Consider the following 12,613-nt stretch of genomic DNA (forward strand, 5'->3'; position numbering starts at 1 on the left):
TTTCAAATACTGATGAAGGTGCAAATGCCATGTATATATTACAATAAAATGAATACACTTCGAAGAGGATGAAAAGTTAATTTACACATTTCCAACAGATTCAGTCCAACTTTTAATATAAATACAGCACTAATGAGAAAAGACGTTAGATAGCTGTCAGTGCTGAGGGTGTCAAGGTGCAAATGTTAGAGGTATCATCTTTAAGGACAGAAGAGTTTTTCACCCAGACCCAGATTTATGCTCTGTGCTGACACTTCTGAAAGTCCTGGAGATAACAGGCAGTTAGAAGTGCTCGTTTCTAGATGTTCCTGGAAAGCAATGTCCTTTCAACTTGTCTCTGTTTTATATGGCTATTGATGATCCATGGCAAGTTTTTAGAAAGCTCTGTAGTATCCTGAGCCATCGGTATTCCATGTCTCCTGAAAGTCATGTGCACCACCTAAGGCTTTGACAAGCTAATGATGAACATTAGGCTCTGTCCACAACATTGCTGCATAGATGTTTCTCTGTGGGGTATGGGGAAAAGTATGGTCTAGTACATAGACTGAACAAGTAAGACATGGGGCTTTACTTGAGCAAGATAAAGTCTAACAGTAAAGAAAGCAGTTCTGACTCATCTAGTGCAGCTGGCCAAAAGACTGAAAGGGGTCATCAGTATTGGTGGGTAGTTCCTTGTTAGTAGTGCTATAGCTGCCAACTACCTTCTCCAGATGTACTATGGTGCATAAAACTTGTGCCTCCACTAGCGGACTCCTTGTATGAAATCCCAGAGCTACTGACTTCCAAGTTTCAGCTCTAAGTGTAGTACTGTGAAGGTGGCAGGAGGGTCAAATCTTTTGATGCAAAGTATTGCAGCATGTGACTTTCAGGGCTCTGCCAGCCATGGGAATATTCAGCATCCACGTGAAATATATTAGAAACACGACACACTACCTGGGAAGACTTAGACCCCCAATGGGAGAAGGAGAAAGCATTGTTGTCCACTTTCCTCGCTCAATGACTCAATAGCTGGGGCAATCATCTAACTAAAGGGAGATCTGACTCTGCGTGAAAGGGTTTGGAACCAGATGGACCATTACACTAGGCAGACAGCTATACAGGCCAACTAAATCGTACATACAACACAAAACAGGGTGAATCTAGGCCAGGGCTGAACAGAAGATCATAGATCAGAACTTGAGAGAAGAGTGACATTGCTATAGAGGGATAAATGTTATTGCCTGCCTTCCTACCTGCTGCTGAAACATCTTAAGTTTTTTTACCCGACTGCATGATCTGAATAGTGAACCTAGACATCCCTTCTTTTTTTCTGTTTTCAAAACCACTGTCCCAGTTTCCACCCCCCATAAATATGAATAACTTGGTTTAGGAAAGATGGTAAGGATGAGGAGAGAAGCTTATTATCCTCTTCTCCACCAGCAATTTTTGATACCAGCTGCCACTGTGACATTGACACAGTGAGATCAAATATGATGAACCACAAGGTGCCACTTTAGCTGTCACTTCAAATTCCTGGAGTCTTCATACATTTAGTCATGTTTATTTATAAGATAAATTTCCTGTTTCTATATTGGCACTGATTTTAAACTGCCTGCAACTAAGTATTGCCTGTCAGAATGTGTCTCTCTTTTCCTAAGTATGTATCATGGTAAATATCATATTCATAACCCAGAAAATTATTGCTTCCATTCTATGGAACCAAACATCTATTGTAGTCTCATTTACTCTCCAGCCCAATCAACAGCCCCATCTTTCTTTCTTTTTCCACCTAGCAGATATTCTTTCATGCTGCTGTGAGTTAATTTCCAGATTTCCTTGAGTGATTTTCAAATCACCTGACCATCTGTTTCAAATTCAAGCATCCCAAGATGCAGTCAGTCTAAATATGTAAGGTATGTTATAAATTATGTTCAGAGCTACCCTTTAAATTATCTGGGTGTTTTGGGTTTTTTTTGTTGATATTACCTATTCCACGTGTAGGGCTAGAATTGACTTTAAAACCTGTAACTGCTTTATTATCTGGAAGAAAAAACTCAGTGTTGAAATAATGTAGATGAGGGCAACAAAAAAATCAATGCCTGAAGTAGATTCACAGACAGAGTAAGTTCAGAGGAATTAATTATAGTTTCTCACTCAGAATAGGTGAGATTGGTAACTGTGATATTCCATCTCGAGCTGTGTGACAGTGACATGGGGGTGATAAACAACAAACCATTTCTATGTTCCATAAGCAGTAAATCAGTTCAAGAGAAGCAATAAGCCTTAACCTGGTGTTTGTGAGCAGGTTAGCTTCTGTTAGGCATGTTATATATGAATTAAGATCTCTGTGAGCCCAGAACAGACGATCTTATGTCCCTTCCAGAAATCCTGTCTAGGACACTGAAGTCTTCAGTGGTCAGGAGTCATTATTTTCTAATGAATACTGAGTTTTTCACACAAAGTACGAAAGCTCAGCTTGGTTTTAAACAAACAAGTTTCAACAGAACAGAAGTCAGAATACGTGTTTCTTCTGCCACAAAGTGCTATGCATGGCTTGAACTGCACCACAGAAAGTAGAAGAAACATAGACACATTTCACTACAGAAGAAAGTACCGTGAGAAGAATTGTTCTGCTGTCTCAACAGACCTCTGTGAACAGAATGAAGACACTAGTCTTCACAGTCGTTTATCTGGGGCATTGCACAAAACCTAAAATTTACTTTGTATAGCTAAAAGTGAACACCAGACCTATGTGAGGCTATCGCTACGCATCCCTTGGCACCAGAGCAGACTTACCTAATGAGCAGTCAGGCTGAAGCACCACAATTTTAAAAGGTTGGTTTCTTTTCCTGTGAAGTCTGAGCTGTGCTGCAGTTTGTGTGCAGAACTGATGAATAAGAACTGCATTTATGGATCAAGGGGTATCCAAGAAGTACCAAGTCAGCAAAGAAAAACCTGCTGAGTGCGTTTGCTCTGTAACAACCATTACGAAAATACAGCTGCATGAGGTGGCAATCCAAAACAGAAATGGCTTCCTTGAAGAGTTTAGATAGTGCTTTTAAGATGAATTGGATCATAGAATGGTTTGGATTGGAAAGGACCTTAAAGACCATCTAGTTCCAACCCCCTCCAATAAGCAGGGGCACCTACAAATACATCAGGTTGCTCAAAGCCCCGTCCAGCCTGGCCTTGAACAGTTCCAGGCATGGGGCATCTACCACCTCTCTGAGCAAACTGCTCCAGTGTTTCACCACCCTCACAGGAAAAAGTTTCTTATTTACACCTAGTCTAAATCTACCCTCTTTCAATTATAAACCATTACCCCTTGTCCTATCACAACAGACCGTGCTAAAAAGTCTGTCCCCATCTTTCTTATAAGCCCCCTTTAGGTACTGGCAGGCTACTATAAGGCCTCCCTGGAGACTTCACTTCTCCACGCTGAACAACCCCAGCTCGCTCAGCCTGTCTGCACAGGAGAGGGGCTCCAGCCTTCTGATCGCTTCTGTGGCCCTTCTCTGGACTTGCTCCAACAGGCCCATGTCTTTGCTGTGCTGGGGACCCCAGAGCTGGATGCAGTACTACAGGTGGGGTGTCACCAGCGCAGAGAAGAGGGGAGAATCACCTCCCTCGCCCTGCTGGCCACGCTGCTTTTGATGCAGCCCAGGGTACGGTTGGCGTTCTGGGCTGCGAGCCCACATGGCCAGGTCATGCTGAGCTTCTTGTCAACCAACACACCCAATTCCTTCTCCTCAGGGCTGCTCTCAACCCATTCTCCACCAGCCTGTGTTTGTGCTTGGGATTGCCCTGACTCAGGTCCAGACCTTGCACTTGGCCTTGTTGAACTTCATGAGGTTCACGTGGGCTCACTTCTCAAGCTTGTCCTGATCCCTCTGGATGGCATCCCTTCCCTCAGGCATATCAACCACACCACGCAGCTTGGTGCCATCAGCAAACTTTCTGAGGGTGCACTCAATCCCACTGTCCATGTTGATGACAAAGACGTTAAACAGTACTGGTTCCCATACCTGAGGAACAACACTTGTCACTGATCCCCACTTGGACACTGAAGTTTGACCTCAATTCCTTAGGTGTGACCAGCCAGCCATGAAAGGAACAGGTCCCTCTTCCTAGAGTTAGCACAGCCCAAACAGAAAGCCCATACTATCATCCTGACGCCACCGCAAGTCTGTAGAGAATTCCCATGTGTTTTAACAGGAACTTAAGATTCTGTGTTAAGAAGTTACTTGAGGGTCTTCTAAAGTATTGGTCAGCCAGTGTCAATCACAAAGAGACTTATCTGCATTTCATGTGATTTGCTACAAGTGTATGAGTTAGCACCTTTTATGTATGTCAAACCTCGCAATGCCAGGGAAGATTTGTTTTCATTCATAAAGGTGTTTAGGATTAAGTAGGTAGTGTGGACCTAAAATCCATAGTGCTCTACCTACTAAGTTCTTTAAGGTGAAAGTGTGTGGTGTACTTTATCTTTCCCTGCATCTTTAATACTTTTTCATTAACGTAGTGTACTGGCATTGTAGCAAAGTGATTGGTATCAATAGCACATCAAAACACAAGACAAATATGTCAAAACTTCACCATTAAATAAGTTATGGTATTTTAACCTTAATTAACTTTGTATTAAGCTGCAGTTCACTCAGCCTGATCTCTATTGACTTTTATAAACCATACTGGGATCCCCTGCCTTAACTTATCTTTGATGTCCTCATTACTTCTTCAAAGTCCCTTCAGCACTCACCTGCTGCTTTCCGGGCAAGAGTTAACAACAGCTGAAGTTGTTTCCCAATAATACACGTGCAGATTGGTTACCTTACACACACAAACTGGTTGTCAAGACAGACCAAATGGGAAAGAGAGCTATTAGCTTCTCCTGAATCGTCTCCCTCAGCGTGGTGCTGACTGAACCTTCTCTGTCTTACGGATGTGCTGATCTTCAAAAAGAATGGCTGATCTTGCAGGAACTGGAATATATTTGTAACTTGACTCCTTTGGCAAGTAAGATTGGAGTTGGCTACTAGGTTCAGAAGATGTTGCTAGTACAAGAGAGGGAACCATTAGACAGCTAGACAGATGGAGAGACAGATGGAGAAACTGTGATCCTTGGGCAAGCAAGTCAAAATTTTGCATTAGATTTATTTTTTATAAAAATTTCTTTAGCAAAAATTGCACTTCCTGATGTTTTCATTTGTTAATAACAATACCAGCCAGTAAGGCATTCCAGGGTTTCATGGATGGATGGAGATCTCGATACACTCTGTGGGCTGAATGAAGCAGAACAAATATAGGCAAAACCAGGGTTATTATCTTTGTTATTTAATATTCATAACAAAGTGAAACTCAGAGACTCTAACCAAGTTTATACTGCAATAGTTTTTCAGCTTAGCCTTTTTCAGCAAGTTTAAGCTCTGCAGTCCTGATCTTACTGTCTTAACAAGGCTCAGAAAAGTCTGTGATTTAAAAGAAAGTTTATGGCAAGAAATGAAGATGAAATGAAGTACACAGCTTTCAGCCAGTTTCAGTTTCATTTTGAGGCTTTCCAGGTGTGAGGACACAGGCATTAACATGACTTTGACATTGGTGGGAGGCCACTGACAGTAAGTTTGAAACCAGTCTTCCAGGGATCTTAGAAAGGAGCAGAAGGAGACGAATATGCGGGAAATATTTTTGGGAATTCTCCAGTTCTCTAAAGCAAGAGTAGAGAGAAGGTGGCACATTGTGGGAGTTGGTTATGTGCCAGAAGAGAATGGTTCTGTTCTGTATCTGCTTTGAGTAACTGCATCTCAGCCCTGGACGTACCTATGTTTGGGATGCCAAGTTAGTTTTAATAGCAAAAACTGCTTTAAATATCCCCAAAAAGGGATAATTCCACATAAACTGGGCACGTAGGGAGTATAATTTGAGTTGTTTTATTATATAGGAACTTAAATAAAGGAAAATATGTGCATGTCACTGATGATCAAGTCCAAGCCAACAATCTTTGTTCCTTTTTTCTCTGATCCCATTGCTCGAAGACCTCTTCCAAGCTCATCAAACTCATGGCCCCTAGAGCATTGATTTTTAAAGTTATTTCTGCATTAGACACCTTCCTAATTACAGATGCTTGACTGTATTGATGACATCTGACAAATTTATGTGCAAATCTTAGAAGTGGCATATTCTTCATTCTGGCATATTTCTGAAGACATTTCTGTTCTGAAAACAGTTTTAGATTTGAGTTACAGTTTAAGGGGAAAAATGTTCTTCGGTAAGAAAAACAACTTCAAAACAACATTTTGTTTATATTCAGTCCTTTCTTCTGAGATTCACTTGTGCTTCTTTAAGTTTCATTTCTTGCAGACTCAATTTCAGAGAACAATGATGGCTTCATATTTAGAGTAAATTCAAAAAGGCGGTGAAGGGGTGGGGAAGTGATCTGGGCTGAGAAGAGTTCTGCCTTACTGACTTTTTAACTCATTAAATTGGAAAACTGCTATTGGTTTTGTCATCTTTCAAATGAAACTAGAGCTGCTGAGTTTATATTTCAGTGGACGAAACAACACTGCATTCATGCTTGAAAAAGAGTTTCTACTGTACTTTGAACCACTTGTTGCTTTTTATTTTCCCATAGGAGAGCAGACAAAATACTTGGTGCTGGCATTCCTTGTGCATATCCTCTTCTCTGTTTCGAAAGTCTACCATTTCATTTTGATGTTTCATAACATTTTAAACAAACATAGATATTTCTTTCTAGACTGGACTCCTTTCTAGACAGTAGACTCTTTAGTCTCATTTTTTTGAAATTTATGCAAGAGCTGCTTCATACAGGAAGTTGTTTTGGGAAGTGCTTAGGGACACACAGAGCTGTCAGAGTCACGTTTTCTCATCTTAATTCTAGTGTTTTCTAGACATTCTCCATGAGTTTAGACATCTTTTTTGCACTCATGTTCTTTTCATAATATTTGACAAAATAGACTGAGGTCACAATACACTAATGTATCTACTACCAATCTGTATTAGAAAGTAAATGGAATTATTTGCAGATATTTTGACCTTCTGTAGGTTTTGTTAATTTTGTTCTTTTTTTGTGAAATTTAGCTTGAAGTGTAAGCATATTGCTAGCTATTCACCCAAGTATATGCTTTTGCTAACACTGTCTCCTGTCCTTGGGCTGGAATATACCTTTGGCATGGATGACGGAGTTTTCCTCAGTAACAGTGTCTGAGGAGTTCCACAATCCACTACTATGAATATGCATTTATCTCTACCAGCATGTCTTCCACCACAGTAAGGCCAAATGACCTGTAATCTCCAATATCCATTAAAGGAGTGGTCCTTTTGACCACTGTTTTTTATAGGCAATTCTAAAACCTTTACAATTCTGGCTACTAGAAATTGAAACACCAACAAAAATATTCTCAGAAATTAAAAGCAGAAATTAGGTTTTTTAGACCTGCTTTCATGCCCGGGTTTTATTTTACGACAAGAATATTCTGCCTTTTTTATTTCATCTATGAAACTCATTTTGATAGCATGTCAGCTTTTGGTACTTAAAGTTATACTAAAATACTTTAATTCATTCAAAAATAGGAACTTTCCAATACAAAAATTCTATTAGAATAACAATAAAAGTTGGCTTTCTTCAGAAAGTCATATTTAGTGTTAGACAGCATGTAAGGGAAAAATAAGTCATTAAGTATTCTTAAATACATATGCCCAAAAATGCAAATATCAGATTTTTTTATTTCTATATTTATCAGTTTGTAGGTGTAACTGTTTAAGTAAAGACATAAGATGCCAGTATCAGTTGGACTATGTATTTAAACATTGCAGTATGTAGCACACCAAAATTAATTCATTCCCTAAAAGTGCAAAAGGGATTTAAAGAACAAGGAAGAGGGTGTGCATGGGGTCAAATAACTTACCCTCAGGCACACAAGAAGTCTATGTCACAGCTCTCAGCTGAGCCTGGCTCCGCATGCCAATTGTGTCCTTCGCTCATAGCACCTTGAGTCGGCATTTATACCAGCCATTACGCATTCAAATAAATGCAGTGCAAGGTCCCATATATATATTCGATTCTCACATTGCATATTCAGAGAAACACACGTTTATTATTAATGTTGATAATGAGATATTAAGCTGTCACAGGGGATTGTGATGAGCAGCATCAAGGCAAGTCTATTGCTAGCATCCACAGTGGAATTTCTGCCAAGGAAATGTAATGAGGAAGATTGGAGAAAAAAAAGAAAAGAAGCAACAGCACATGGTAGTGTGAGGGGTGTGTGGGCTGGGAACACTATCTTGGGAGATCAACAGTTCTGCTTGTAGAGACGCGAAGTTTAGCCTGTCATTTATTTTTTGGTAGATTTCCTTTTGAAATGAATAGCATGCTCATTATAGGTGCCAAACTGACAGCCCTTAAGATTGAAACTCTCTCTTACAAAATCAGGTGTAACAGGCAGCAGCAACAGAAGCTTTTTCACACATGCCTGTCAATAAGTCTCCACCTTGGCCAGGCAAGGATGAAAAAATAGTTAAAATTCATCGTTACTCTCTGTACTTTGCCTGGTAGCAAGGGACTTCTACTGACACCTTGACTGGAAATGAAATAGGACCAACACATTTGTCTTGGGTCACTAACAAGCCCTGCAGAGGAGCAACATTCAATCGCCTTTATTTCATCTTGTTATGATAGGTTACCCCATCTTTAACACTAACCACAGAGCACCATCTTTTACTAGGTAGTAATTAAATTCGTAAGGGTCTTAAATGCCTCCTAAGGAAGCATCTTACAGAAAAAGCTGAATGAAACAAAGTTATTGTGGGCCCAGATACATTCCAGTGAATATACCGCAGTCCATGTAGTATTGTTTTCCCATCCCTTAATGCTCTTAAGCAAGAGAAAACTTGCTTCTTCTCAAAATATTCTTCCACTCCCTAAATTCCATGAAAGCTGTCTGCTATACCCCTACTGGTTTGCTTTTCTGTGAGGTAGATGAATTGTCTGGTTTTCTGGTGTAGTTTGTCCAGTTCACAACAGAAAACAAGACAGGAGGAAACCTCCAGAACTTCTCTATTTCCTACCTCTGCCCTGTGGAAATATCAATTCTATCTAGTTTGTTCCTGATGGATATTTGTCTAAGATGTTCTCAAAATCTGCCAAAAAATGACCTTCCATTAAACACTGTACCATTTAATATAGCCAGTGGAGCAGGCAAGACAGGCAGCCTTAATGCCGTGTGTAAGCACTATCAAATAATTTCCTGACCAGCCTATGCAGGATTAGTTAAAATAGTTTTACTGAAACTGAGATTGTCATTGCCCTAAGAAAACTGAAGTCCCAACTTTCAGTTATATTTTATTGGACTTTATAGGAGTACCTATACCCTAATTTAAATCTTCGTGTGTCCCACAAAGATACAGAGATGACAGCAGCATGTGAAGAGAGAGGCTGAGACTAGACATGAGCTAGGCTCAGGAAAGAAGCAGGAATGAGGATAGTGATGATCTTTTTAATTCCCTCGTTGGCATTTGTAAAACAGGAACGTGATACTGATTTGTTCGTCATCTCTGCCTCATTCATCAAGTGTGCGCTGACCTATGGGGAAACTTAGATGCACCAAACTTTGCACTGAAAGGGACTTTTGGACAAAGTGGAGCTCAAACCTAAGGATGCGATTCCGCTGTTTCATGGGACCTGGAGGTCAATGGGTATATTGAAATTCAAGCAGCTGTGAAAGGCCAGATGAAATCTGCCTTCCCTGCCCTGGGAATTACTGTTCTTTACCCTGTGCCAGTGACTCAACTTTTGTAACCTCCCAGAAAAGAAATCCTAAATGGAGGACAGCACACAGGCTCTCATTGACCACAAATGTCTTCCAAGCCACAATCTCTTCCACTGCTTCAGTAAATTACAGCAGCAACCAGTGTTGCCTATTCTGCTCTAGAAATGGACACTGGCAGAAACTGGTTGGTTAGCAAACCCACAGAACACAAAACTGGGGAACAGGAGCATTTCTGGAAGGGGTCCAAACTACAGAGCAATCAAATGCCAGAAATCAGAGCTAGCTGTCTCAGTACAAACCTAATTTCTGCATACAGATTTTACCACAAAATAGATGAAGTCAGTGACAACCTCTTGATGGCCACCTGAGAGAACCTCAGGTGTGTGGAGGTATGGGTGATGGAAGGGGAGAATCAGAATGCTGAGGGGCACTGTGGGCAGTGTTAAATCTTCCTTCTGATTACAACATTGTAAAAGTGGCCAAATTAGAAATGGTGCTATGGGAACAGATACTTGATAGTTAATCTGCCTTTTAGTTCTTTAGGTTTTTTTAGTCAGAGAAGATGTTATATTTATGTTTCGAAATGTACACAGAGATTTCTCTGGAATAAATAGCTTGGACCTGTATGTTACATTTTCAGGTAACAGAAACAAGAAGCAAAATACAAAATCGTCAACCCCCAAAACTCTTTCTAAACTCTCATTGTGATGTATTGCCCTGGGAAAGTCTGCCAGACTGTTTAACACCTTTATTGCTTGATCTGGGGAGCAAAATTTGTTATTTACTGATCCTTCCCCTGTCACTGGTCATGACCACATATCTGTTTATATTATTCCTAGCAGGTTCTCCAGCACACATTGGTTCAAAAATCTATCACTTCCTAGATCCATCATTTCTGTCCCGCTTTTGGGCTACACGTCTCAAGTGCTCATCTGCCAGTGGCGATGTAATACAGAAGTACCTTCATTTGCCACGTGAGGAAAGAAAGGCCTGCCTCATGTTTCTTCAGCCAAAGAACTTTAATAAATACATGGTATGGATGAATAAATACAGATATCTCTCCAACAGTGCAGAAGTTCCCTGTTGTACATTTATTTAGGTTCTGTAAATTTTCACATGGTTTCACCATTCCTCTGGGAAGATGGTTCTGCAAAACATCAATTCTTCAAGATTTGTTTGAACTACGCTCATTTAATACTACCTTGAGCTTAATTTCATCCTATTACTTTCACTCTTAAGTGATATTCTAAATCATTCTCATCTTCTTGTTGCTTATTCCCATCTATATTGCATTTGTAACCAAGATATGAATTTTTAGTTTTATTCTTCTTTCTTGTTGTTCATTTATGTCTTAAAATTTTTAACATATGCTTTTGGGTAACTCCTTTGATGATAAATTTTTCACACTTAAATGTGAAGTCATATCCTGGAAATATGGAGAATGATGTTTACTTAAGCACTGGCCTTTTTTTTCTGCCATATCTCATTTCAAACTCCTGTATAGTCTCTTGTCATCTTAGAATTGCACTTTCTTCTTTCATGTAGTATTGAACAGTTTTATTGATTTTGCTAATTTGTAGTTCCTGTTTTGTTCTATTTTCCTATCCATGTTTTCCAAATTTCTTAATTCAGGTAATTTTGATCTATTTGCCCATTTTCTCAGACTTTCACAGCTCATTTACTACTTTGTCAGGCTACCATTGTACTAATTTTTGTAAACATAAAAGAAAGAAAGGCCTTACCTTGAAGGAGATGCATTGTAGGTTCATAACAGATGTAGTGGGTTGACCTTGGCTAGATGGCAGGTGCCCACCAAGCCACCTTATCACTCCCCTCCTCAGCTGGACAGAGGGAGAAAAATATGACAAAAAGCTCATGGGTCAAGTAAGGACAGGGAGAGATCACTCACTAATTACCGTCATGGGCAAAACAGACGTGACTTGGGGAAATTAGCTTTATTTATTACTGATCAAATCAGAACAGGATAATGAAAAATAAAACTAAATCTTAAACCACCTTTCCCCCACCCCTCCCTTCTTCCCAGGCTCAGCTTCTCTCCCATTTTCCCTCCCTCCTGCCCCCCCGCAGCACAGGGGATGGGGAATGGGGCTGGCATCAGTTTCTTACAGGCTGTCTCTGCTGCTCCTGCCCCTTGATTTTGTGGTCAAAAATGCAGCATGGGCAACAACTATGACATCCTACAAGCCCTCACATCGTGAATGTGGCTCAGAGAGGCACTTCAGGGAAGAGTTACATCACTGTGATCTTCCAAGGAAGTAGAAGAAGGGTGGAAGGGAAGGGGAAAGCCCTCATAGTCTGAAAAAAACACCCTAGCACTGTTTAAATGAAACTGGCACCTCCTAACTTTCATATAAATCCAGATTAGGAGAACTAAAATGGCATAATAATAGTTTCTGTTCACTTTTACAGTGTTAGGAACTTTTTTAAGGACTTGCAAAAATAGTAGCTAAGATTTTGAGGATATATATCTTTATTGCTTTTGAAGAAATGCATATATGTGATTATCCTAAACAAAACAAAAAGCCTGGTATTTTACTTTCAAAGATACATTCTCTGGCAAAGCAAATCTTTCAGTAAAGCAAAAGTTTTCCTTAACTGACCTCTGCTGGAGCTGTTTTGGTTTTGTCCTAAAAGAGACTCTGGCAAGGACATTGCAGGTTCCAGATTTACTCCGTGATTCTTACTCATTCTGTGGCTCTCATCTGGCCATCCATTATTTATTGCAACACAATGTGTACCTAGATGACCCTGAACAATAGGCAGAGCCTACAAAACAAAGGAGAATCTCTGCTCAGAGGATTTTACAGTCTTAGTGGACTACTTGGGAAAGT

Source organism: Falco cherrug, chromosome 3 (assembly GCF_023634085.1).
Source record: "Falco cherrug isolate bFalChe1 chromosome 3, bFalChe1.pri, whole genome shotgun sequence".
Lineage (NCBI taxonomy): Eukaryota > Metazoa > Chordata > Aves > Falconiformes > Falconidae > Falco > Falco cherrug.